This window comes from Acipenser ruthenus, chromosome 5 (assembly GCF_902713425.1).
Source record: "Acipenser ruthenus chromosome 5, fAciRut3.2 maternal haplotype, whole genome shotgun sequence".
Lineage (NCBI taxonomy): Eukaryota > Metazoa > Chordata > Actinopteri > Acipenseriformes > Acipenseridae > Acipenser > Acipenser ruthenus.
Window position 1 is genome coordinate 31,197,456 of NC_081193.1, and position 25,645 is coordinate 31,223,100.

General features: G+C 42.0%; 1 protein-coding gene across 1 annotated transcript in view; it reads left to right on the top strand.

Moving 5' to 3' along the window:
• Nucleotides 1–321: 321 nt before the first annotated feature.
• The window catches only part of LOC117402628 (ribosomal protein S6 kinase alpha-2), a 100,521-nt gene continuing 75,197 nt past the window's right edge, over nt 322–25,645 (top strand). Inside the window, exon 1 of the mRNA XM_059023978.1 lies at nt 322–402. The gene's annotated coding sequence lies outside the window, so the exon portion shown is untranslated. The remainder of the gene's footprint in view (nt 403–25,645) is intronic.

Consider the following 25,645-nt stretch of genomic DNA (forward strand, 5'->3'; position numbering starts at 1 on the left):
GCTATATGTTTCCTACTTAGCAGCAGAGTCAAGTCCTTTGAATGCTTCTGGCGGGGACTTTCCATTTGTGGAAGTTAACATGGCTGTCTTTAAGCCTGTGGATTGATGGAATAGTGTCCCAGAGATGATGGTTATTGCTGAATAGAATTTTGGCTACTTTTCTCAACGTTTTATGCTCTGGCAGCAGCTGCTTAATTCCCTTTTCATTCAGTGAAAATTCAGTGGGAAAGAAGTAGTTAAATGAGTCATCTATATTTACTGAATAACACAAGAAAGAATGGGCGGATAAGCTGGGAGATGCTGTGTCTGGCTATGGAAGCACTGTCTTTAGACAGTGCTTTTGCCTCCCTAACAGAGGACGAGGGGCTTGAATCACCTCAAGATCTTCCTAAAACAACCCTGGTTAGTATGCTGTTTTTTGTTTTTAATCCTTACTGTACCTGGGCACCCTGTCTGTTTATCAGCAAGTGTTTACTGTATGTGGAAAATAAGTACAAAGCCATCCTTTCTGTAGTGCTGATAAACAATAAGTCAGGCAGTGCTAAAGAGTTTTGTTTTGTAATGGGGAGAATTGGGAACTGTTTTATTTCACTGACTTGGCCAAATTGCTTAAGATTCATTACTGTACTGAATTCAGGAGAGGGCGACTTTAGAAGAAGCAGATCTGATTGTTTTGCAAAACAGACTTATTGCCGTTACTGTAATTTTTTTTACAATTTTTTTTTTAATTTATTTTAAACCGTGCCTTTTTATTTTGCTTCTACAAAAGCCAATACATCTATCCAGTCTTGACAGAAATAATTAAATGGTACTGTTGAGTAAAACATGTAGTGCTGAATTATATTTCATTTTTATGACTTGACACTATGGGGACGGCAGCCCCTTAAAAAATAAAGGTACAGAAAATACAACAAATGAAATGTCTAAATAGCATCATATAAAGTATGAAGTCAAAGTTTTAGTTCACGTAGCAATTTCTTTATAAAGTCTCAACTCCTTTCATGATGACACCATACTCCTTTCATGATGACAACATACCTAGAAAAGGCAATATTTTACTCTACATATATAACATCAGCTTTATAATAATCACAACACACATTTGAGGTTAGTAAAGTTCATTTAAAATTTAATATTAAAAAATATATAATAACCATCTTGAAGCTGCTGCCCTTTGTATTTTAGTAGAAATTAGCTCAGCTGGTCAGTAGTAACTTCCCCAACCCAAAGAGAACATATTTAAGCATTCCTGTGATGGAATTTGTATGAATTTGCAATGGCTAGTATCTCATAAAGTATTTTAGCTTGCAATTCCTATTTTCCGTTTCATGGAAACTCCTCATGCAAAAGCTAATAGCACCCTTTGATCTATGACCTAAGATGGCTGCCATATTGGGGTCCTGTGACTTTTTGGTTTGCAGATAAAAAAAAAAAAAGAAGATCACTTGGAGTTACCAGTTTCATACTCAGTAAAGAATTGTAATCTTTGATTGTCTCAATCAAGTTTGATTGTGGTGTGGTTATCGTACAAGAAAAAAATACTGTTTTCTGCTAGTTATTTTTCAAAGCTGCCACCCCCAAAGTGTCAAGTGCTGTGTGGTCCAGTGGTTAAAGAAAAGGGCTTGTAACCAGGAGGTCCCCGGTTCAAATCCCACCTTAGCCACTGACTCATTGTGTGACCCTGAGCAAGTCACTTAACCTCCGTGTGCTCCGTCTTTCGGGTGAGACGTAATTGTAAGTGACTCTGCAGCTGATGCATAGTTCACACACCCTAGTCTCTGTAAGTCGCCTTGGATGAAGGCGTCTGCTAAATAAATAAATAATAATAATAATTTTCAGGTAGTAACTTCATATTTGCAGGGTTATATAAGCCCAGCGTGCTTATTGTGTAAACTTGAGATTGACCTTTGACTTGTCATGGCTGCCATATAGAGATTGTGTGACTTTACATTTCTGTTGTATAGATAAAGTTGATTTCCATTGCTGGGTTTTTTTTAGTAAAAAAAATAATAACCCTTTCATTACCACATCAAAATCAGGTTATTGATTCCGGTGAGAATATAAATGACCATTAAAGATCGCCTCATGCCACCACCGTTCTTGAATATTTTGTTCAGCAGTTTGCCTGTGAGAGAGTATTAACCAAATGCATTGGTCATTTACAGTATGGGGTGTTTTCTTCAAGGGCAAGTTCCATTATATTTTCTCTTATACAGTTTGAGGGTGGTATTTTCATGCAGTATGGTACATGAAACCTCAAACCTCAATCTGTTTTTAACAAAATATAGAGTGGTCTACTACAGTGGTGAGATCCAGGATTTATGACGGGTTGTTTTAATTGAGCTCTTACTAACCATATACAGAGATTAGGTTGGCGAAAAGATACGACAGGAGGCTTGGGAATTAATGGTTATGGATAATCCTTTGATGCCGCAACAGGCGTAACACAAAAAGAGGGGTATAATTTGCTGCAAAGGCTGTAATCATTGTTTATCTTTAAAACAGAAGAAATTATTCAGAAAATAGATACAGTATTGTAAATATTTAGATACATTTTGATTTGGTGTAAAACCAAGAAGTAATTGATTTTTAGAGTGGGTGTCACTGTGATATTAGTGTGATTAAAAAGGATTGCAGATTAATGGATAAACTAATACACTTAAGCAGTAACTGTAGAGCTGAATGAAGAATGATAAGAGTCTACACCTTAATATGTAATAAATAAGCACACGTCATCATTTTCTCTATTAAGGCTAATTAAAGAAAAAAATAGTTTGAATGGGGACCACTTCAAATTCAATTCATGTTATTTTCCAAAAATAAATATATTTCAGATTGTTAAATATAGATGAATGTGGTGCAATGCATCCCCAGCAAGCCTTTTTTGAAACAGGGAATTGTTGTGTCTCCTATAAATGATTTAAGTATATTTGAGTCTCCTGTGATTTACACTGCCTTTCACACACAAATGCCGCTACTGAGCCGTCTCAGAGACATTTCCAAAATTCTTTAAAATCCCCATTTACACACACTAAATTGCGAAATCTATGTAATTGTAATACCATCATAACCCTTTCAAACAGCCAAAGGGATCATGTGAGTACAACTTTCAAACCTGTCAGTCAACAGATCATTTTCATGGCAATGGCGATTCGCCCATAAATTACAAAATCACGCACCATCCCTTCTATTTGTGAATTCACCTCCTCGTCAGCCCGTGAAGTTAACAATTCCTTAACTTACTTCAGACTCCAATTACTACCTCGTTCTTGATCAGCCACTGTATTTGAAAAAAATAAAGCTTGTAACACCAATGACAAAAATACCCAACACATCTGGTATACATGCAGTCACGTGGGATGTTGACTTTAAATCCACGCCCACTATAGTTCTCCCACTATAGTTCTTCACTGCAGGTATAGCATTTCACACAGCAGTTAAGACGGTTCAGTGCTGTCTCTGAACCACTTCGCGAGGTGGTTCAGAGACGGCATAAACTATGATATAGGCGATATAGACAAATCACAGACTAAAATACTGCATCAGTGCTGGTTCTGAGCCGTCATAACTCATCTGTGTGAAAGGGGTAATGATTTACTGAAGATGGCACAAAATTTAGGATTAAATACATTTAAAAAAATAAATAATATAAACAAAAAAAATAATATAACATGTAACACAATAATAATTGTGCATATGAACCAATCAACCAATAACAGTTCTCACTGGAGAAGTGTCTAAAATATTGTACCCTTGACATTGCACTTGATTATGACGGTTTGCTTTTTATTTCAAATAATGACCCATGATGAAACGATATGAAGGTTATAACCCTGTTACATAAATAATATTATTGTCAGAATAAGTTGACAGTTGTTTCAGGCTTGGCCAAGCCCTCTGTTTTTTTTTCCTTTTTTTGATACAGGCTTTCTAGTAGCCCAGCAAAGTTAATTGAAGTCAGGTATGTTCTAAATTGCTTAATTAGCTTGGTTTCACTACAAGTGTGAAATAAAATCCTTTTGTTTAAACTGTTTGGAAGGCTGAGAAGGGTGAGAGAGAAGGTACTCTGGGTTTTTGAGACTAGCTTCTCTAAATCTAACAAAGAAAGAAAATGTTAAATATTTTAACTTGAAGTAAATTAAGTTCATTAAAGAGTCTTTTGACCATGTTTATTATTGTTATTGTACTGAACTGAACTTAATGGGACAATTGCAACGAACATTCAGTTCGTACGCATCAAGTGTACTAAGCGGAGGACTAGCTGTTACGGTACTTTCCTGGGGATCATCCTCAGCTGTGGATTAAGTTAGTTCCAATTGCAACGAACAAAGGAGTTGGGGATCAGCTGATCCTCAGGTTTAGTACACAGCAGAGGATCAAGACTATCTCCAAGCCTCAAGTTTGGAGATAGCCTAAAAGTTTTGTGTAGTATATACAAAACTTATTTATTCACATAATTTTATTAGCAAAGACTGTTAACACTATGTAACACAATTTTTGTTCCTGGGTAGTAAGTGTTATTTCCTAATTGCTTATGCCTCAAAAGTATAGAAAATGGCTATTATTCCCCACAAACTTTGCTTTTGTGACCAGGACAGTGATATTTTGAAATTTACCTATTTCCAATGAGAAAACGGGCAAATTTGTTTATTTTCGTTCACATAAAGTCAGAAAAAAACAACATATGAATCCAAATTAACATGTATTTATACTAAAGTAATACAAAAATGACTACAAAAGATTTAGAAGTGAGTAGTTTTTCGAGATTTACGATTATACTGTAAATCACTTTCATGAATCAGCCCCCAAATGTAGTCTCCCATCATGTTCCCGTTATACTGTCCTTGGTAGTGGCGTTCAAAGTCCAGTATATCCTGGTGAAAGCACTCGCCTTGCTCCTCCAAGTACGCTCCCATGTTCTCCTTGAATTTATCAAGATGAGCATCAAGGATATGGACTTTGAGGGACATCCTACAGCCCATTGTGCCGTAGTTCTTCACCAGAGTCTCAACCAGCTCCACATAGTTTTCGGCCTAGTGATTGCCCAGGAAGCCCCGAACCACTGCGACAAAGCTGTTCCAAGCCGCTTTCTCCTTACTAGTGAGCTTCTTGGGGAATTCATTGCACTCCAGGATCTTCTTTATCTGTGGTCCGACGAAGACACCGGCTTTGACCTTTGCCTCAGACAGCTTAGGGAAGAAGTCTTGAAAGTACTTGAAGGCTGCCGATTCCTTATCTAGAGCTCTGACAAATTGTTTCATAAGGGCCAATTTGATGTGCAGTGGTGGCATCAGCACCTTCCGGGGGTCCACCAGTGGCTCCCACTTGACGTTGTTCCTCTCCACAGAGAACTCGGTCCGCTGTGGCAAGTCCCACCTGTGGTAGTGTGCCGTAGTGTCCCTGCTGTCCCAAAGGCAAAGATAGCAGGGAAACTTGGTAAAACCGCCTTGGAGACCCATCAGGAATGCCTCCATTTTGAAGTCTCCTATGACCTTGATGCCATCTCAGAAAAATGCAGATAAGCATCCACTTAGGCAGCTGGAACTAAACTGAACTGGTGGGCTTAAGGCCCCTGTATTTATACTACTATTTATATTACTGGAAAGTTCTAGAAGTTACTCCAAGTTTACTCAGCACTGAATCTATCTGGAATGTTCTGGAAAATAGGTAAATTTCAAAATATCACTGTCCTGGTCACAAAAGCAAAGTTTGTGGGGAATAATAGCCATTTTCTATACTTTTGAGGCATACGCAATTAGGAAATAACACTTACTACCCAGGAACCAAAAAAAAAAAAAAAAATTGTTACATGGTGTAATCAAAGCAAGTATCAAAGCTGTCAATTTAATTACATATGCAAATCGAGTCATCCAAGTATTTAAAGGTGTTATATTTATTGTATTCATACCAAAGAAATCATGGCTGGCGGTCATGCTCAGAATTACTCAACAGAGCAGAAACTTTATTTTGTTGACTGCATAAAAAAATATCAAAACGGTAGATGGTAGAAAACACGCCACAGCGGTTTTGCAACACTCAAATGTCTGCAGTGAAATTACAACCAAATGTAATGCTGCATTAACTGAAAGGCATCCAGGAACACTTAAATGTGTGGAAAAGGCTTAAAATGGAGACAAGAAATGCTGTTGCAAAGCAACGCCAACAGCGACTGAGTGGAGCGCCTGACCATCCTTTGCCCCAGATATACAACCTTATTACATCGAGGATACCCAATTTGCTTGCATCAATAGAAGGAGCTATTGATAGTGATAGCTGTTCTCGAAAATCTGCGCATCATGTGCTGCATGCCCATCATGCAACCATGTTACATATAAGTAGATGATGTCACACACCATCTGGCAATTGATTGACGTGTAGCTATGCCTTGAAGCTCAGATCCTTATATTACCTATGAAATCGAATACAGATATGTGTTATTACATTTGTTAGCAGACGCCCTTATCCAGGGCGACTTACAATTATTACAAGATATCACATTATTTTTACATACAATTACCCATTTATACAGTTGGGTTTTTACTGGAGCAATCTAGGTAAAGTACCTTGCTCAAGGGTACAACAGCAGTGTCCCCCCCTGGGATTGAACCCACGACCCCCCGGTCAGAAGTCCAGAGCCCTAACCACTACTCCACACTGCTGCCCTGTGCAGTCTATGGCGCCAATAACTCCAGGTATTTCAGCTGTAGAATAAAACACAGTGCAAATATCTCATTGCTCCTCTTCATTGGGCATGACAAAGTAGCTTTCATGCAGTGCCGCTATCAGCTTCGAGATCCTGTGAACAGCACGGCAAAAGGTGCTTTCGTGGATGTTAATCAGACATAGGGTTATATGTATGTATGTATGTATGTATGTATGTATGTATGTTAAAATACACTCAAATTTGATGAATTTAAACTTTCCTTTTTTTTTTTTTTTTAAGTCTGGCAATACTTTCTAATTTGGGGAGGTTTGTTACAAGGTTAACCCCAACATATCAGTGCCTTGGATCATTACCCTGCAATAGCAGAACACAGTGACAAGTTCACGTAGTTCTGGTGGGCAGTCTACATTTGTTGTGATATCACATGGTGAGATAGTATTGTGATGGTTTGCTTGTGTCATTCAAATTATTATTTGCAGTTTCCAAAAAGTACAATTGTCTGAAATGGATGACATTGAAAAGGAGGACAGACAGACAAGGGAGAAAACTATTTTGAAGGACACAATCCTGATGAATTTCACAAGGAATGATTTACAGCAGCTCTGCATCAACCAAGATAAGCGAGGAGCTCACACAGGATACCTAATAAATAGCTAACGCATGTGGTGGGTGGACAACAGGATAAAATTTATTGGTTTACCATCCAAGAGGGGGGAAACAAAGAAATGAGCAAACACAAGGGTTTCCTAACAGCCTTTACATACATATCACTCTATTCAGTATGGTTTATTAATTTTAGATTTTTAAGTTCTTTGCCACTGTACATCACAAACTACATGGTGATGTATGCAAAAGAAAAGGCATTAGACCAGAATTATGTTTAGAGCTACATTTATTTTTGTCATGCTTTAACAGCTACTTATGCAACAATGCATTAGGCTTTTCTGCAATACAATTATTGCCCATTTCTAACAATGGAATATGAGAAAAAAAACACTTCAGTGCCGTGATTCATACTGTAAATCATAGTAATTTCAATCAAATTGCACTTTCCATTGATAAGATAAAAAAAAAAACAACAATCTATTTTTAGTGCCATTGTGTGGGAGTTTTTCAACAGTACTAGTGATTGATTTTAAAAGGAAACTTTATATCTACATTTTCCTCATACTTAATGTATTACCTTTAATATTCTCTTCTGCTTAGATCAGTGCTTGCCACTGACTATCCCATATTGTGACATCTAAGGACAAAAATGATACTAGTTCTCATAATCTACCTTTACCTGTTCTCTGAGCTGGTCTAGAGAATCCTGCACTGAACAGCCCACCTCGTTTCATTAAATAAAAATTATTTTTTTATTTTTATAATTTGTTATTTTTCACGAATTGTTAGCTTTAGCCGCTATAAAAATTGTTTGTTTTATTACAGATACACATTAATAAAATAACTCAAATAGATGTCTATAAATAAAAACAAAGCATACATCATATTTTAACTATATACATATTATAAAACATGATCCGCTTTTTTAAATTTTTTTTATTTTTTACATAGTGACATAACAGACCCAGCACTGAAAAATAATTTAGTTACTATAGTTGCAGTAACGTATGTTAAGTCCCCCACTATTTTTCATTGCCTATTTTCGTAAATACTGTCCATGCCCTATATAAAAATAAAATAAAAATATATATTCATACTGCTCTGCTATTGTGGGGCTGTCATAATTGCACATACAGCAATCTATCCATTTCTACTGTATATTTTGACTCCCATTCCAGCCGACAGCTGCAAAATCTGCACATTATTTGTGTCATGTCAGCTGCATACACCCCCTCATGCTCAAATTCTTTGCAGTGTTGTTCAATTGCTATGTGAGGTTTAGGCATTTTAGAAACATACATCTCTTCTCCTCCGTCACAATTTTAATTCCCAAAAGTGGGAATTAAACATTTGCACAAGTGTTATAGACAGATCTGTTTCTCTTTGTGTCTTTGGTTCTGTTGATTTTTAATATGTTGCATTTCGTTTTATTTTGTGTTATTTTGTATTTGTGAAAAACAAGGGGCTGTACGTATACATAACAGCGAAATACAAAAAGGCAAAAACTAAAACAGTAGAAAAACAACTAAGAAAACAAAAGGTGTCCAAGCTCGGGACGTGTGCTACTCCCGCTATACAGGAAGGGCCCGCACCAGAAACCTTCTCCCTCACACAAACTAAAAAACATTGGATGGGATTAAAATCCCCTAAATAAGTCCCCTAACCTAAATTTGTAATTATCCCGGTTAAACATATGGTCATAATCTCATTACGAAGAATCTTGGTTACACAGGCAGACGTTCTTCAAATCTGGTTCACTCACCCTGGTTAAATACACAGTCCTGAGTCTTTTCCTCTGGTAACAAAACACTTTCCAGCAACCTTTAAAAATAGACGCAGGACACAGAAATGGAGGTTTCTTAAAGCGCTTTGTGCTATTTTTTTTAATAATCACAAAAACAAAATAAACAAAACAAACACCTAGCTCTTTCTTGAGCATTAACTAAAACACAGAATAGAAACCTAAACTATCTTGCAGGACAGCTAAGCCATTTACCTGCTAAACAAAACAAACCACCCTCCCCCTCCACCTCCACCTCCACCTCCACCTCCACCTCCACCTCCACCTCCACCTCCACCTCCACCGCTTGTGCACACTGTCAAATGGGCTCTCCACCTAGCAGCCCCAAACAGACTGGCTGCTTCCTTTAAATACCCTGCACCTGGCTCTAATTTACAATGATCACCAGGTGCAGGGGATAATCACTAATAAAACAATTAACAAAATAATTAAACAATTAAACAAAATGTGCATACGCACATGTTTTATGAAGGGAGGAATCAGACCCTCTCCCTGCTATCTTACAATACATACACACACATATGAACATTTATTTTTACAAATCAAAACAAGAAAATGTAAGTAAGTAAACATCTGAACAGACATTGGTTTACAACATACATATTTATAAAACTGAAACGATAGCAATACATTTTTTTCAACAGCAATTGCTTTATTATCAGATGCGCGAAAGCAACTGAACAACGTAGACAAACTTAGAAGAAAACGTTTTACAGAAGTGCACAGCACAAGAAGTTACAAAAAAAAGTCAGATTTCTTTTTTTCTTGTTTTTTGACAAAATGATATTCCTTTACCTTGAGTAAGATAATGCACTTCTCCACGCCGCCTTTCTGCACAGGGCACAGCTGTTCTATTTTTTTCTAGCAGTTTTATTTTTATTGCACTTGCCAACCTGCATTGGCGTCTCTTGCGGCTCTCAGTGGGGTTGCCAGCTTCAGCTGTGGGTACACGCTTGGCAGTTTCTCTCTGTTCCAAATGCTTCTTGCGAAGTTCCTGTGCTAACTGTAAAATATATTCTCTCCTTGGTAAATTCTGCTCCGTGCATTCTTTGTAAAGTACCCAATACACTGTAAAACACCTGAACAGGCCAACGTCGGGAGCCAGATTTCACAGAATACTTCAGTGCCATCTGATCCAAACATCAATTTCATATTTTGTTGTGTTGTAAAACTCCACGGTCTCTGGTATTTATTTTCACTAGTCCCGATGCTAATTGACTGACCAAAGCAGCGCAGCTGGCAAGCAGGCGCCAGCCTTTCAAAAGGCTGATTGAAAAACAATAGACTGTCAGTCATTCACTCAGGCAAAGAGTAGAGACTAATCACAGCTAAACACATTGTGGACTGGTAAATAAAAATAATAAAGTAGAATACTGTTCTGTATAATGAAAATACAATTATTTTCTGTGTGGCCGTCAATGTGACTGCTCCCGGAGCTTTTAGGTATAATGTATTATATCTCCTTTATTTCTGTACTCCCGTGAGAATATTTAATACATACGGACACAAAAGTACAGGAACGCACAGCCCCATATATGTTACACAACTGGAGAAAATTACATTTTAAAACCAAAAACCGCCAAAATGACCGTCGCAGGGCTTCTAGTGTTAAACAAAAGGGGGTTTCAAACCAACAAACCATATTTATAATATATATATAATATAATATAACCATGACCAAATATACATTAATTTACAGGGGCAGGCCTCAGCCCTGCCACAGGTCTAAACATAGTGGCAGGGCTGTTTCCATTTGCTCAGTTTCCATTATGTTATGTTTAGGTAACATGATATAAATAATGTTTATTAAATGTACATGAGCATGTAACTCCTTTTTAAATTGCAAAATAAATCAATATGCACAAATTCACTTTAGCAAAGTTTGAGTAAAATGCATAATACTTTCATTAATATCATAAAAACTACGCTCTAGAACAGGGGTCTCCAATCTTTGTCCTGGAGGGCCGGTGTCCCTCCTGGTTTTTATTCCAACTGTACCATAAATTACTTAATTGCACCAATTAAGCTGCTAATAAGTAATTTATGGTACAGTTGGAACAAAAACCAGGAGGGACACCGGCCCTCCAGGACCAGGATTGGAGACCCCTGCTCTAGAACACTTTAGAACTACACTCTAGAACACTCTCAACACCTTGGTCTATATTTTATATGCAAAAGAAATTTCACAACAGCTTTCTTGAAATGTTGTGAAATATAGCCAAACAGACTCCTTAAATAAAGATAATTGATCCCCGGCTGGTTTGGTATTGGCAGGTTTAGTAGTTGATCTCCCTCTGTAGAGGTTACTGTGACATGATGATCTGTCAGAGGGAATCTGGAATTAGGGATTGAAAAAGGCCTTTCTAATAAAATATAATTTGTAGATAAGATAGAAACACAACATTGGCTTCAAATGTAGGACGTGAACTTAAGGTCTTGAACTGTGTGTTTTTTGATGATTACCCAAATATGTGTAATTATAAAAGGAAACACCCCATCAGACGGAAACCAACCACAACAGCTTGTAAAGTAGATATGACTAAATTGGCCTCAACTCAACATGACAGCCACAGTTTGTGGGCTTGTAACTTTGATCAGCTTTGTTCATTACTGCTGGTTAACTTATCTGGAATAAAACACTTCACTGCATGCTAGGAATTGCCATAATACTTTCTTATTAGAGGAGGAATCGCTACAGGTTAACTACAGAGGTACTCAAATGATACAAACATCCAGTTAAAATAAAGAAAGAGAAATAAGAAAATCTTGTATACCAATACTTGATTGTTTACAGTCACTGGTTTGTTGACATGTGAGTTCCCCCCTGAGAGATATGTTAAAACAATACTCACTTCACAGTATTATTTGTTTATTTAGCAGATGCCTTTATCCAAGGCGACTAGGGTGTGTGAACTATGCATCAGCTGCAGAGTCGCTTACAATTACGTCTCACCCGAAAGACGGAGCACAAGGAGGTTAAGTGACTTGCTCAGGGTCACACAATGAGTGGGGGGGGGGGGGGGGGGGGGGGGCTGAGGGGGGATTTGAACCGAGGACCTCCTGGTTACAAGCCCTTTTCTTTAACCACTGGACCACACAGCCTCCTAAATAGTAGCACTACTCCTTCACATTCAGCGCTGTTGGATGTTGGTTGTATACTGGTTACGTTGTCAGCGTGGTTCTCTTGCTTTAAATTATCTCCAGCTTCAGTTTTCTTTCAGCATTTCCTTTGAGAATATGTTGTTTTTACAGATGTCATCTAATTGGAAAAGACACCTATTGTCCTGTATGAGACATGTTTCTTTAATCAGGTTTTTCTCAATTTTAATTTCAACATTGCTTTATTTGACATGGGATGGCCCAGATAACTCTTCTTTCCAAATAAAATGGTAAGAAGTTTTAAAAACAGTAAGAGAATTATATATAAATGGATACAAAGAAAGTGCTTATAAGTAACAGATTGCTTTTGGGTCTCATCCATCTTAGAAGTTACACTGGGAATCTATTCTGGGGAATGCACATTAAAAATTAAAGATGAAATGTCTAGAAACATAATTTATACTGTACATCTAAAGAGTAATATCATATCGCCAAACATTTCTGCCAATGGGAAACATTTTTTTAAATAGTATTTTGCATTCTTTTCACAAGCCAGACTGAACACATATCATTTTATTTGTATTGAAACAGAGTGATGGCTTTTAGAGAAATCTATATATTTCAATGCATGACATAGCACGGTTCAACTTTCAGGATGGCTCAAACATTCTCATTTATAGCATATAGTAAAACATGAATTTGCATAACATATTCAGGGCAGTAGCCAGCCATGAAAAATGCTGTGCAACACACACACACACACACACACACACACTAAAGTTTTTCTAACTGAAGAAAAAAGATATGAGGACATTATTATATGTTTAGTTAAATACAAAGGTTTAGTTAACAGGTATTTTTTTCTGAATAAGATACTATTGTAGAATTTTGAGTATCTGAGGTTCTAAATTTGCAGAACCTGTGTGGTTCTGTAGCTTTTTCTTTGCAACATTCAAATTCAATATAGAAGAAAATAAGAAATGTAGCAATGCCAGAATATTTGTTGTAGACACTATACTTATTTTTAAATCTGAATCTGTCAAACAAATTGTTTTAACAGTGATGTCATTATCCAAATACTGAAAAGACAAAAGTGCTTGCATACATAAATAAAATTAGCTTAAGCAGGTTGACAAGACGGAGAGAGTTTTTTTTTTTTTCTTTTTTTAAAATTTAGTCGTTGCCAATTATTTTTATTATTTTCTCCCAATTTGGAATGGCCAATTATTCATTACGGTCGGCTCACCGCTACCACCCCTGCACTGACTCGGGAGGGTGAAGATGAACACACGCTGTCCTCCGAAGCGTGTGCCGTCAAGTCGACCGCTTTTTTTCACACTGCAGACTCACCATGCAGCCACCCAAGAGCTACAGCGTCGGAGGACAACGCAGCTCTCGGGCAGCTACAGGCAAGCCCGCAGGCGCCCAGCCAGACTACAGGGGTCGCTAGTGTGCAGTGAGCCGAGGACACCCTGACTGACCTAACCCTCCCTCCCCCTGGGCGACGCTCGGCCAATTGTGCGCCGCCCCTTGGGAGCTCCCGTCCTCGATCGGCAAAGGAATAGCCTGGATTCAAACTCGCGACTTGCAGGCTATAGAGCGCATCCTGCACTCACGTGGAGCGCCTTTACTGAATGCGCCACTCGGGAGCCCCAAGACGGAGAGTGTTTAGCTGTGTGAGTTGCAAGCACATCATAACCAACGTGTACTTCAGAGGGTTGCAGCTCGAGCTTTTCAGCTGACCAGTCGATTTGATGGACTGTTTGGCTGTGTTCTGAATATGCATTTGACTTCTATTAATGTGATTGGCCAGCTGTGAGGCTCCATGCAAAGCACAGTCCAATGAACTCGAGACACAACCCGCAACTCAACTACCAGTGTCAATCACATACTGTCTGAAATAAACCTTCAAGTATCCCACTTATTTCAAAGGCAAAAAAGGGATGAAATGCATTTTTATTTTGTGGCAAAGGAACATTTAAAAGGGCCTAAATAAATAATTATTACTGTAGTATGATTTTAACTGAGGCACGTGCCTGGGTTGCCTCATAGCTTGCTACAGCCTTGATATTATTCAGCCATGGGAGGAACAGCCCAGTTGATAAACGTATTGCAGGTGTTTGTCATTTGTATGCCTTTCTCAAATTCACTGTTTCAGGACCATGAATTTTGAATTATATTTGTATTAACAATTTTATTTCAAAGTAATTTTTTTTCAGTTTCTTTCAATATATGAAAACATTTCCTGAAAGAGTTCCCTGAAAGAGAAGACGACCACCAACAATACTTTTGGGCTATGCCTGCCACAGGTCAGGTATTTTCTGAGCATTTTATGTCAGAGCTGCCGACAGGCCATTCCGGGGAGTGATGTCCTCGGTCCCGCCTCCTGAGGGAACAAACAGTCACTCCGCGGACCTGCGAGTTCGCTTCGGTCGCTTCCAAGGGTTCGATGCAAAAGAAGAAGTGAGCTCCGCAGAGTAACTGTTTGTTCCCTCAGGAGGCTGAACAGAGGACGTCACTCCCCAGAGCTCACTTCCTCTTTTTGTCTTCTCTTTCAGGGAACCAGCGATACATCCGTAACCTAACATTCCCTTTCAATTCGAAGATGACCACCAACAATACTTTTAGGAAAAGTATACCAAAGCCATCACGAGGGAGTGTGAGCGGAGACAGCAGACGAGGGATGTCGCGAGCGTGCAACCTCAAGGACCCTTGTGCCTAATGAAGGCATAATGGGATCTACCACATTAATTTGGTAGAACCTGGTGAAAGTATGCAGAGTAGCCCAGCTAGCCGCAGTACATGTCAGTCAATGAGGCTCCTCTAAAGAGGACCCATGATGTAGCCACTCCCTTGGTAGATTTAGTATGAAGTATTAGTATTAGTATTAGCATGACAGATGAAGAGCTGGTCAGACTGACTCAGAGCTCTCGTTCTACCAACATAAAATCTCAATGCCCGAACCGGGCAGAAGGAGTTTAGTCTCCGATCCTCCTTCGAAGAAAAGGGAGGGGGATCGAAAGCCTCTAGTTCCACCGACTGATTTAAGTGGAAAACCATAACCACCTTAGGGAGGAAAGCGGGGTTCATATGTAACAATACCCTGTTTCCGTCATCCCAAACGTGCATACAGGAACTGTGCACCCTAAGGCGAACAGACGGTTCCATTCAGGGGCCAGACCCATAGTTGGAGTCTGCCCGACTCTGAGTGCCAGAAAGTGCCTCTTGCCTGACTGAGGAGATCCAGGCGTAGCAAAGGAGGTGCTTTTCCTCTGGAGGAAGATTCCCTCTGCAGGACGTGCAAGCATGGAACTTAGACATGCTTGTTGTCTCTAAGGCCTCAAGGGTGCTTAAAACACTTTAGGGCATTAACCCGTGGAGCACTAGGGTATCAAGGCACCGAAGTAGTGAGGGCACCAAAGCTCTGAGGCACCAAGGCACAGAAGCACCAAGGGTGACTAGACACTGGAGCACTCAGATACCAAGGGTGTAGAAGCACTAAGGACACTCAGTGCAGGTAGGCTGAGGCACCAATGCGCCGAGGGAGTGAGGGCATCGAGTGCACTGAGGCTCTGAGGCTCCAAAAGGCGGCGAAGCACCGAGGAACGTCTTTGGAATTGAAGCACCGATGCACCGAAGTAACAGGGCACCGAGTGCGCCGAGGATTCGAGGTCCCGAGGACGCCGAAGCACCAAGGGCAATGAGCACCAAGGGTGTCTGGAGTGCTGAGCACAACACCGGGGCACCAGGGCGCCGAAGCACCGAGGGTCCTAATGACTGAGTACTGGAGTGCCGGGGTGGTGAAGCACCGAGGATGCCGAGCACTGAGGGTACTGGGGACAGGCGCCTAGCCTTAACCGCGTGCAGTCAACACAACCCGGGGTAATGCGTAGGATATGCCGCGGTGGATACATAGGGAGCGCACGGTGCCTCACCAGGGTGCAGCGCAGGCGATAGCCTGGCCTGGACCGTGTGCAGTCACACAAACAGGGCAGTGTGGAGCACAGGCTCAAGGAGCTGCAGTAGGCTATATTAGACAGGAAAGAAATAATGTACTGCTTGTGTTTTTTTTTAAGTTAGTAGATGGAAAAAAACAACAGCAAACTGTTCTGTTGGGGTAGAACAGTCACCACGCCAGGCAGGTGTTTTTTTTTTTTTAGGCAAAGCACACTGAGCAGGCAGGCCGAGACAATCCGACGGAGTCGACTTAAGAGCGGGACGCGGCAGAGCCAGGTCCCAGTGGAAGAATTCTCCTTTTTTTTAGCTGCAAATAGCAGGAAAGTATACACACAAACAGTAGCTGCTGAGAAAGAGAAAGATTTAAGGAAGTGCAGTCGCACAACATTTATAGCTTGGTTCACAGAAGCAGAGTTTCTGATTCCAAGCCGCCTTCCAGCAATATAAAATAGTACCTTACCTTACCACAGTGAGAAGTAAAAGAGGAAGTGAGCTCCGTAGAGTGACTGTTTGTTCCCTTGGGAGGCGTCACTCCCCGGAGGGACCTATCGGCAGCTCTGACATAAAATGCTCAGTGAATACCTGAACTGTGGCAGGCATATCCCAAAAGTATTATTGGTGGTCATCTTTGAATTGAAAGGGGACTTTTAATTTAAACTTTCCTATGAAGATTATGATACATCATGGATTTGCTAAAGTGATGATGTTCTATGTGGGTGTTACTTAACACCACTTAAAATAATCATACAACATTTTATGATTTATAGTAACTATAGCAACCAGAATGGTTTTTCAAAGTGTTTTTGCCTTCTGTTGAGCCTGTCAGGTTTTATTATTTCTGTTACTGAATAATTTTGTTTAATATTGAATAAGGTATTGATGGGATTGTTTTATTTTGGCTGTGGGGTGATTTGGCCAGTTGAATGCAGAGATTCATGCAACCAAAGAGACTGAGTTCCTACTGCTGATAATCCCTCACTTAAATGGAGAATAAAAAGTAGAAATTGCAATTACATGCCTCTATGACACAAAACATAACTCAGTCAGTGCTTGGGAATTCTGGCCTGTGATTAGGTTAAAACCTCATCATAGTAGCAAAAATAGATTTAACTATTGCCCTTACATCCTTACACCACCGGGCAATAGTCTCCGTCTGACAAGTGATTGGTTCACATCACTGTCAGTCCCACCCCTTTTCAAAGGAACTCACTCTACCTCCACTCCTAACAACAAAATATTTGGCGAATCACACCCATAAAACCTCTTTTGCTCCATAAATGTTGGTGACCTGTTGCACTGGTAGTAGTATATTACTTCATTATATGCACAGCACTAAGATATTCATTCCAAAAATGTTTACTTTTTTTTCATATGCAAAAAACGCATAATAAAAGGCTTGCAAATATGTATGGCGTTACAGTATATAAAGCCATATTTACTATCCAACCTTACCTCTTTATTATTTTGACTGACTCATATATTAAATATGTACTGCGGCTTCGAGCATTATAGCCCCATCTACCTGCGGGCTTGCCTGTAAGCTGCCCAGAGCTGCGTTGTCTGTAGCTGACGGCACACATTTCTCAGAGGGCAGTGTGTGTTCGTTTTCGCCCCTCCCGAGTCAGCGCGGGGGTGGTAGCGGTGAGCTAAGCCTAAAATACAATTGGCTACTTCAAACTGGGAGAAAAACAGGGTAAAATAGCCTAGATTGCTGTTCCATATCACCTTTTCTGTACTGAACAAAAGACCCAGCAGTATTATAAACGAGTTCCAGCAGTATTATTTTTTTTTAATTGACAGCTACCGGTAAGCCATGGATTCCTTTAATAATTTAAAATTTGGAAGTGGCAAGTATATCCCTTTCCTTCCTGAGTTGGTTTGGGTATTATTTACCTCCCTTTTTAACAATCTCCAATTTTTTCTCAGAAATTTCTTCTTGAAAATTGATTTGTAACCAAATCGACTTCGATGCCTCCATTGTCTGATGACATTTTTTTTTATTTGTAAAAAGTAAATCGAAATATTACTTCGACGTTCTCAATATAATTTTCAATAACGCTCCTATAATAAGCAATTTTGTGCAAAATTAAAGTATTGTTACACAGCTTAGGGCCTAGCATATTTATGTCCCGCCTCTGCTCACTCATGATTGGACAACTGCAAAACCAGGGCAGATCTTTGACTATCCTATTGGTTAAACTTACTCAAGACCATCAGCTGAGGCAGAGAATATCTTCAACTGCTTATGTCCCGCCTCCGCTCACTTATGATTGGACTGCTGCGAAGAAAATGCAGATCTATTGGTTGGTTTTATTTTATATACAAAAATAAAATTCTGCAGAATTTAGTTATAAATTAAATTAATCTGTTAATCGGAGCAGCCCTAATATATATATATATATATATATATATATATATATATATATATATATATATATATATATATATATATATATTTTTTTTTTTTTTTAAGAGCCTGAATTTTTAGATCCTGAGTTTTAAGTCAGATTTAGCCATCCTATATTAACTGCACACTATAAGCTTTACTGCAAATTACCAAGTAGAAATACAAGTGAGAAACACTAACTGTAAGGAAAAGGTGATAATTAATCCTGTTAAATCATTAGATCCACATTACTTTGAAAATGAAGAAATAATTAATGCATTGATATTTGAATTTGAACCTTTATTTAAAATATGTTTCTAGGTTCATTCAACACTGACAGCTGGCATTGTGCAGTGCGAAAAGTACTTTGATGTACTTTTAGTTAAGTATAAATAGAGGATCATAATGAGCATTAGTAGTATTTGAACAACCTTTTTGTTAAGGAGACTTTCCATTGAATTGTTTGAAAAAGGACTATATTGAAGAAGGACTATATTTCTAGTGTTGCTATAGAAACAGCTGTTGTACTCTGCATGTCCTGATTATAATAGAGAAAACCGCTTAATTTTACATTTAAGCATCTCTTTGGTACTTCCTAACTTTGTTCCTTATACTAATACATACTGTGACTAGTATGGAAGAAGTCAGTGGAGTTAGAAGTTATGCAAAACAGGTTGTTCTATGGTACTGTTGTACCAGGGGTCAAATCCCCTACCACTGAAGCCTATGTGAACCCCCTACACATTTGGAAAATTGGTACCCCCTGCTATCAAGGTTTAGTCATGCCTAGTATGTTCCAGGAAAAGGAGTTTAATTACAATTGACAAAGACTAAGAACAAATAACCAAAACTCTTATTGAATGCAAAAGGGAAACATGATAAGGTAATACAGCTGAGGAGTCAGTTAAGAAATAGCTTTTTCATCAGTTGAGCTTATACCCAGAACATTTTCCAAACTGTTCCATAACCAAAATGATGATAGGGTGAGATGAGGCAGGGTAACTGTTTAAAAGATGAAGGTTGTCTGCATTGAGAAAATCAGGAACAAAGGAAAAGGAGTGGTTGGAGAATATATAACTCTAGTACTGGTTAGAACAAAGCTGCTGAATAGAATAATTAAGGACATGGTTGGAACAAGGCCTTGGAGTGGAAGAATGAAGTCAGGACCACTAATAAGTATAATATTAAGCAGATGCAGATAAAATATTTAAAAATGAATGTCTATCATCTGGGATCAAAAGAAGGTCAAATGAGAACATATTTAAGATTATGAACAGGGAGTTTAGAAAGGATATTGATGTCAACATTAGAAGGGGAATGTGACATCAGACCCTAGCCTTAACCTTAACTTTAGCCCTTAACACAATAAATATGTTGTGTATAGTGTGTACTTATGGCTTATTTTTGTGGCTTGAAAATGACTAATAAAAATGACATCTAATCACATTAGAGTGGTGTCACATTAAAGTGGTATAAACAGATGCTTGCTTTGCTATCCCCAAACCCTAAAGCATAATTATATTTGGGACCTCTTTCTCTTTTTTTTAATAGCTAAGAAAATTAGCATATTCGCATGTGGATTCAAACCTTTGATTATTTCTTTTGACTTTTGTTTTCAAAACGCTACATTATACTGTACCATCACAGCAATGCTGCAGCTTTTTATGAAAGAGAAAACCTTCTGTGCAATGTGAGCAGTTCATCAAAAACAGAATGCAACATGCACACTGTATATTTTAAATAGGTGTGACAGTCTGGCTCGCAGTGGTGTGGTGGATGACGTCACGGACCAGGAAGTAACTGACTCCAAAACAGTGGATGGGCGGGTGAAACCGAGTGCAAAAGCACTCAGCGTATTTAATAATAAACAAACAAAAGATTTAAACAAAATACAAACAAAAGGGCACGAGGGCCAAACGAATAAATAAACAAACAAGTAAGTGCCGTGCTGGATAATCCAGCACGTATTAGCAATTGTTTTTTAAATGTTATTCCTTCTCTCCGCTCCCCGTACTCTCTACTCCAACACCCCAACCCGAGTGCAGAGAGCTGCTGGTTTATATACTCTGGCCGAGGGATTTAACTAGTTGGTAATTATCTTATTATCCCTCGGCCAGAGTCTGCACGCGTTTGGTAAGGATGCATGACTGTCAGCTATTTAAATAATCAGTAGCTGATCAGCCATGCATCCTCACGGGGTTTTTAAATAATAATAAAAGACGCGGCGCTTTTACCCGCGCCGCAAACAAAAATACAAATAATAATAAATAGGGGCGGGACACTCCGCCACACATGCCCCCTCTTGTGCGCAGCACACATGGCCCCAACGGCCACCTCCCCCCTCAGTCTTAAAGTCCCGGAAGAGGGGGAAGCAAGTTACTTCTGGGGGGTGGCCATGGTGGAATCTCTGGCACCCCCCCATTCTTCGTGGCCGGCAGCTCCCTCTTCCGGGGCTCCCGCCACACTCTATCCTGCCGCGAAAGTGCGGCTGGGGGAGCTGGTCTCCTGACCTCTCCCCCCTTCTTCATGGCCGGCAGTTCCCCTCCGTGGGGCTCCGACCACATGATCTCCAGCCGCGAAAGTGCGGCTGGGGGAGCTGGTCTCCTGACCTCCCCCCCTTTCTTCATTTCTGGCGAAGCAGGATCCCTGGCGACCCCAGGTGAAGCCGGACCCTCGACGACCCCAGGCGAAGCAGGATCCCTGGCGACCCCAGGCGACGGCAGCAGCAGCGGACCCTCGGAAGGCGACGGCAGCAGCAGCGGACCCTCGGAAGGCGACGGCAGCAGCAGCGGACCCTCGGAAGGCGACGGCAGCAGCAGCGGACCCTCGGAAGGCGACGGCAGCAGCAGCGGACCCTCGGGCGACGGCAGCCGCAGCGGACCCTCGGAAGGCGACGGCAGCCGCAGCGGACCCTCGGAAGGCGACGGCAGCCGCAGCGGACCCTCGGAAGGCGACGGCAGCCGCAGTGGACCCTCGGGAGGCGAACTCGGGAGGGGAGCCCCTGGCCATGGAGGCGGCAGCGGGAGCTCCACTTCTCCCTCGTACCCTGTGTCCTGTGGAGAACAAAAGGCAGCCCCAGGCGATGCAGAACAGCCATCCCCAGGCAATGGCGATGGTGGGAGGGGAGCCCCTAGCCATGAAGGCAACAGCAGGAGCTCCACTTCTCCCAATGGTGGTGGTGGTGGTGGAGGCAGCTCCTGCTCCTCTCCTCTTGCTGGTAAAGGCGGCAGGGGCTCCTCCTCTTCTGGCAGCCAAGGCGGCAGGGGCTCCTCCGCTTCTGGCGGCCAAGGCGGCAGGGCTTCCTCCCCTTCAGGCTGCCAAGGCCGCAGGGCTTCCTCCCCTTCAGGCTGCCAAGGCCGCAGGGCTTCCTCCCCTTCAGGCTGCCAAGGCCGCAGGGCTTCCTCCCCTTCAGGCTGCCAAGGCCGCAGGGCTTCCTCCCCTTCAGGCTGCAGTGGGGAAACCAGCAGGCATGCTCCCTCTGCTGGTGGTGGCGAGGGAGGCGGAACCAGCAGGCATATTCCCTCTGCTGGCGGAGGCGGGAGCAACACATAGTCCTCCCACGGGGGTGGAAGTGGCACCAGCAGGAACTCACCCTCTGCTGGCAGAGGCGGGAGCAACACGTCGTCCTCCCACGGCGGTGGAGGCAGAACCAGCAGGAACTCACCCTCTGCTGGCGGAGATGGGGACAGCAGGCATTCTCCCTCTGCTGGCAGCTTGGGTCCTAAGGCTGTGGAAGCGCAGACTTCCCCCTCTTGGGCTATGGACGCACCGACTCCCCCCTCTTTGGGCTGTGGACGCACCGACTCCTCCCTCTTGGGCTGTGGACGCACCGACTCCTCCCTCTTGGGCTGTGGACGCACCGACTCCCCCCTCTTGGGCGTAGGACGCACCGACTCCTCCCTCTTGGGCTGTGGACGCACCGACTCCCCCTTCTTGGGCGTAGGACGTTCGGGCTCCCCCCACTCGGGCGTAGGACGTTCGGGCTCCTCCCACTCGGGCATAGGACGTTCGGGCTCCTCCCACTCGGGCGTAGGACGTTCGGGCTCCTCCCACTCGGGCGTAGGACGTTCGGGCTCCTCCCACTCGGGCGTAGGACGTTCGGGCTCCTCCCACTCGGGCGTAGGACGTTCAGGCTCCTCCCACTCAGGCGTAGGAGGCGAAACCAGCAGGCATTCTCCCTCTGCTGGTGGAGGTGGCGGAGGCAGAGGCAGCTCTTGCTGCACTGCTCCTGGTGATGGTGGAGACAGAAGCAGCTCCTGCTGCTCTGCTCCTGGTGGTGGTGGAGACAGAGGCAGCTCCTGCTGCTCTGCTCCTGACGGTGGTGGAGACAGAGGCAGCTCCTGCTGCTCTGCTCCTGGTGGTGGAGACAGTGGCGAGGGCTCCTCACCCTCTAATGCTGGAGACGGCAGCCATGGCTCCTCTCCCTCTGGCGCTGGAGACGGCAGCGATGGCTCCTCTCCCTCTGGCGCTGGAGACGGCAGCGATGGCTCCTCTCCCTCTGGCGCTGGAGACGGCAGCGATGGCTCCTCTCCCTCTGGCGCTGGAGACGGCAGCGATGGCTCCTCTCCCTCTGGCGCTGGAGACGGCAGCGATGGCTCCTCTCCCTCTGCTGGTGGAGACGGTAGCGATGGCTCCTCTCCCTCTGATGCTGGAGACGGTAGCGATGGCTCCTCTCCCTCTTCTGGTGGAGACGGTAGCGATGGCTCCTCTCCCTCTGCTGGTGGAGACGGTAGCGATGGCTCCTCTCCCTTTGGTGCTGGAGATGGCAGCAGCAGGGTCTCTCCCATATCTGCAGCCAGGTAGTTGAGCACCATGGCTGCGATGTCTGGGAGGGATGCTGGGTGGTGTTGCTGTTCCCAGGCCTCCCAGCGCTCCCCATCTCTTGCCCACAGGAGGTTGATCACTGCAGGGAGGGCTTCCTCATAATCCCTCCCCGGCTCCACCAGCCAGTCCCAGACTCCCTCAGAGGAGAGTGCATTCGTCCTCTTTGGAGGATGCAGGTCCTCCCTCACTGGACGCTCTGGCTCCTCTTTCTCCTGCCAAGGAGGGGGTTGGTCGGGTGCTATGTGACCCACCTCCCCAACAGCGAAGCACCACTCCTCACCTTTCAAGCAGGTGGGGCAGACGTCCAGCATGGTTGAGCTACAGTGGGACCTGCGACCGGCCCCACGCTGCTGTAGCTGCTGCTTCCTCCGTCCGCTTCTTCCCATATTTTTTTTTTTTTTTTTTTTTTCCCCCAAAAAACACACAAAAAACACTTTGAAAAAAAAACGAACAAAAAAACGAGCTTTTCTTTCCTGGTCCGGCTATTGGAGGTGTTTGTTTTGTCCCACGCAGGACACCATATGTGACAGTCTGGCTCGCAGTGGTGTGGTGGATGACGTCACGGACCAGGAAGTAACTGACTCCAAAACAGTGGATGGGCGGGTGAAACCGAGTGCAAAAGCACTCAGCGTATTTAATAATAAACAAACAAAAGATTTAAACAAAATACAAACAAAAGGGCACGAGGGCCAAACGAATAAATAAACAAACAAGTAAGTGCCGTGCTGGATAATCCAGCACGTATTAGCAATTGTTTTTTAAATGTTATTCCTTCTCTCCGCTCCCCGTACTCTCTACTCCAACACCCCAACCCCGAGTGCAGAGAGCTGCTGGTTTATATACTCTGGCCGAGGGATTTAACTAGTTGGTAATTATCTTATTATCCCTCGGCCAGAGTCTGCACGCGTTTGGTAAGGATGCATGACTGTCAGCTATTTAAATAATCAGTAGCTGATCAGCCATGCATCCTCACAGGGTTTTTAAATAATAATAAAAGACGCGGCGCTTTTACCCGCGCCGCAAACAAAAATACAAATAATAATAAATAGGGGCGGGACACTCCGCCACAATAGGATATGTGCTTAACAGCTGCTTTAAATTTCATTTGGGACTTATATTACCTGTGAGTAGAAAGGATTCCTGAAGTTTACTCCTGTGTCCTGACTCCCCAGCCTTACTAAGTGCACAATGTACACACATTCTCTTTGATCACTCGTGCCAGATGGTGTTCACTTCACACACTGCTGGAGCATCGTGGTGATGATGAATAGGTCTGCAGTGCACAGCAGTGATATCACAGGTATTAGAATAGGTTTATAGATGTTACTTTAGTAATGCATAACTAAACCTACATTTCAAACCTTTTATACAAACCACTTTTACAGAAGCCCACAAGTTTTGAATGACCACTACTTCAATACCACTTTGATACAATTATCGTTCTGCCTTGCGACCTGTAAAAAACATTAAAACATTCCTGACATTATTCCTATACTATATCAGTATATCAGTATATCATTACATTACTTATTTAAAGACTAGATTCACAGAAAGTTCTAGAGCCTTCACACAACATTCTAGAGGCCTTTTTTGTAATTCTCAATTACGTAAGCAAATTCAACAAAAAAAACAAATATTTTGTAGACTGTAATCTTCCCCCTACCATGGGGGATTGTACATACATTTTTCTATCAAAGTAATCAGGCTGCTATTTAATTGTTGAGATCCTAAAAAATGGATAGTTGTTTTGATAAAAGATTGCTTATGTGTGATGCAGGATCAATCTAAATGAATTCTTCTGGTGTTTCTTTACATCTTTTTAACTAGGTCAGCCGTACCCTCTCTTGTTTTTTTTATTCTAGCACAGGGCCAGTTTGAAAGTGAACTCAGCTGTAATGCACAGCATACTCCTATTGCTTGAAAATGCTAAGATATGAGAGAATGTAGTTACACTTACTGTACACGTATACATGTCTATTATTTCAGACTAGTACAAAGATAACGTCAATCACTAACCAAGTGCTATTCTGCAACAAACCTTTGTGAATTATACTGACTAGCCCAAAAAATCTCCTCATCTGCAATGTAAAATGTATGTGGTCATGTGACATGTCATGTGATCCACTAGACCTATTTAAGCAGTAGGAATTCCAGAATACACAGGGTTGGCTGGTGAACTCCTTCTGTGGCCACTCATCAGATTATGGCACATTAATAGCCTGATAAGGTTTAGACGGAAGGGTGAGTTTAGGCCATGCTGGTAGAGGGTTGGTATTCAATTAATATACCTTGCTCTGAACAAGCTCCA